Source organism: Corvus brachyrhynchos, unplaced genomic scaffold (genome assembly GCF_000691975.1).
Source record: "Corvus brachyrhynchos isolate BGI_N302 unplaced genomic scaffold, ASM69197v1 scaffold114, whole genome shotgun sequence".
Taxonomy (NCBI): Eukaryota; Metazoa; Chordata; class Aves; order Passeriformes; family Corvidae; genus Corvus; species Corvus brachyrhynchos.
This window is the reverse complement of record NW_008238337.1, coordinates 1,947,763-1,951,032: the sequence shown is the minus strand read 5'-3', so window position 1 is coordinate 1,951,032 and position 3,270 is coordinate 1,947,763.

The window sequence follows — 3,270 nt, the reverse complement described above, 5'->3', positions numbered from 1 at the left end:
CTCCAGAATCATCCCATCTGCTTTATTTCAGCATCCTCCCTTGGAATTTGTTCTCAGCAGCTAAAAATCCATCCCAGTGCAGACAGGGGGCTCTGAGCCCCTGAGGCTTCAATTAGCAGGGGAAAAGTACCTTGGAGCCTCGAGGCTGGCTGCAGTTTTTGGGCAAATGACACACAGAGTGCTGAATTTGGGACCTGGCACAGGGCTTGCATCAGGCTGAGCTACTGTACACGAGGAACCAAGCAGATCAATCGCTGGTGCCTTCAGCTTTCCCTGGGAAACCTTTCCTGGAAAGCCAATTAACGGCACCTAGTGCCCACTCAGCTGCTCTTAATTTGTAATTAAAGTCAGGCCACAGCTAAGCAATAGCAACCTTTGAGGGGAGGCCATGGGGAAGAGGGGAATAATCTTTGATTTATTACAAGGGAGAGAGCCATAGCCTGGCTGCAAGAGGGACTTGTGGAATCACACAGGTTCCACAGCTTAAAACTCTATTGACCAGCACAGGGGGCCTAGGGGAGGCAGAGCTCCTTCTCTGTCCCGGGAAATTCCAGGGATGGAAAGGAAACCGAGTAAGGCAGGAGGTGCAGAAGGTGCCACAGGGCAGCCCCAGTTAACGGGTGGCTCAGGGAGGTTCTGGGGGACACAAGCAGGAGCGAGCAGGGAGCACTCAGAGGACACCAAACCCACCCCCAGACTGCATCCCTAGGGAGCTGCCCCTCGAGGTGAGCAGCCTGCTCCAGTCCCACATGGGAACACACCTGGGGGGCCAGGCACACCCCCACCCTACTGCCCATGGTGATCCCAAGCCAGCAAGCTGCAGCTCCGATTGAACAGGGATGATTTTTCTGGGGCAGGGAGACGTTTTGGATCAGATGAAGGAGTGGGACATACACTCACCCCACTCATTTACAACCTGTGACATGCCCCAGTGATTTACAGGCATGAAGAGGGCCTGCAGCCCACTGGGCTTTCAAGGATTACTTAACACAGGATGAAGTAGATCAAACACAAATGGGTGGATGGTATGTGAACCACTCCAGCCAGCCAGGGTTGCTAAACCCTCTGGTTTCTTTCACAAGGCTTTGAAATGGGGAAATGTAGCTTCAGATAATTTATTTGCTAGGGGCACTGAGGAGGGCAGGGGAGTATTTATGAGCTGAAGAAAATCCACAAGGTATGTCTCCAGGGCTGCACCCGTCAGGACACCAAGCGCTGTTCAGGTGGGGAGGGGGAATGCGATGCCTGCCAGGGAGAGGGGTCACCTCCTCCAGAGCCCCCAAACTATTCCCATCAGGGCATGAAAATTAACATTGTAAACAGAGCATTTTCTAGAGAGGGGGGAAGCACAACCATGGGCTGTCTGGCAGCTCTCTGCAGGCAGGCAGGGACTGCCCCTTGGTCTCTGGGGGCAGACAAGCTGTTTGGTTACCCACAGGGGATCTCCCCTGCACCCCTCCAGGATGCTCAGCACATCTGGACCTGGAGCAGCCCTGCCGAGAGGGAGGGGACCGAGTTACCACCATCAGCAATTGCTGTTAGCTAAAGCAGTGCTAAAAAACCCAAATCACCATTTATTTTTGTTGTCACTGAAGGTGGTTTCACTGCTCCTTGTAGCATCCAGAGCACTGCAAACACGGTGCTCACAAGGGAGATAGCTGAGAGAGAGGCTCAGTGTCGGAACTGGGGACACTTAATGCAGATAAGAGCCACAGGCTGTGAACCTGGAAAACACCAACTTCCAGCCCCGGATGTTCCCATGGATCTGCTCTGCTCCAGTTTCTATAAAAATGGCCCCAAGCCAGAGACTTACTTGGAAAAGCAGAGGAAGTCTGCAGCAAGGGGGAGAGGGTAATTCCTTGAAATGCTGTCTTTGGGGATGGATCTGCAGTTGCTGGAAATTCCTTCCCTGGAAGCTCAGCTCTCTCCCCCCAATGGCTTCCAGGCCTGTGCAGTGCCTCGTGCTCAGCACTATGAGTGATGGGACACCGTGACCCACAAGCCCCACATTTTGTGGGCATGAGGTGAAGCCTCCTGTCTGTGGCACTGGTTGCTCAGGAGGCAATTTCCTACAGGAACTGGTCCAGGAACCAGTCCAGATGGAAAAGACAGAAAGCAGCTGGGGCACCTAGGGAGGTGGGGTTTTTAACAGTGCTACAAACCATGTTATTAAGCCCAGAAATGCAGCTGGATACCTCCAGGAACACTCAGCAGCAACATCCACAGTCACAGGGGCAGACAGTGAAGACAGGAAGGATCACCAGGCTGGGAACCAGGCAGGCAGTCCCTGGGGTGTTGCCTGAGGAGGATTGTCTCCACCTGAGGGCAACAACCCTGTGGGGCTGGCAAAGCCCCTGACCCGGGATCAGCTGCTGGGGATGGTCCCTGGCCCTGCAGGATCCATGAAGCAACTGGAGAAGGGCTGGGCACAGCACTCAGACCCTACACATATCCAAAGCAGCATTTGTGCCATCAGCATCAAATCTGAAGCCAGTTCATGTCTGGGAAAATCATGAACTTACCCAAAGGAGGAAAATAATAATCTTTTTAAAAAAGAAACCCCTCTAAAATAGCATTGTGTGCCTTTGTCCTAACCCCCAGGAACCATGGGCTGAGGGATCAAACCTTGTTCCTCAGGGGACTGATAGCACCATTTGGTATCAATTTTCCATCTGACTGCTCCTTTTTAGGAATTGTTTCTCTTGCTCCAGAAAACTTGTGCTCCCAGGGAGCCACCAAGCACAGGGAGCACAGATCTGAGCCGGCTGCACGTCACCACTCCGAGCCCCACAGGCTTGGACTGCAGCAGGAGCTCCCTGCTGGGCATGGCCCCACATGGATGCACACAGCACAGGGAAGGGAAACAGGGACTCCACATAGGGCCGTGGTCTGGTTTACCCCAACAGAGCTAAGATTTGGCATGTGAACAGCCAGGAGAAGGTGGTAGCAGGGTGACTTGGGAAGCCCTGTGCCCACAGCAGCAAGGATGGAGCATCCCAAAGATGCACTCTGTGTGACGGGCTGAGGCTGTGGCTCTCACTGCCCGGACACAGGGACACCTCAGTAAAAGCAACAGCCAAAGCAAGAGGTACAGGGGGTTTTGTTTCCCTTTTTGAAGGGCAAAAGAATTTCTGGCAGCCCTGGGTGGAGGAGCTTGTACACAGACAGGCTTACTCCCAGAAATAGTCCAGCCCTGACTCCAGTGACCAGCAAGGCAATAAAATTAAGTTCCTGTGTCCTCACAAGCAGGAGGTGGAAGGACATTTAGTC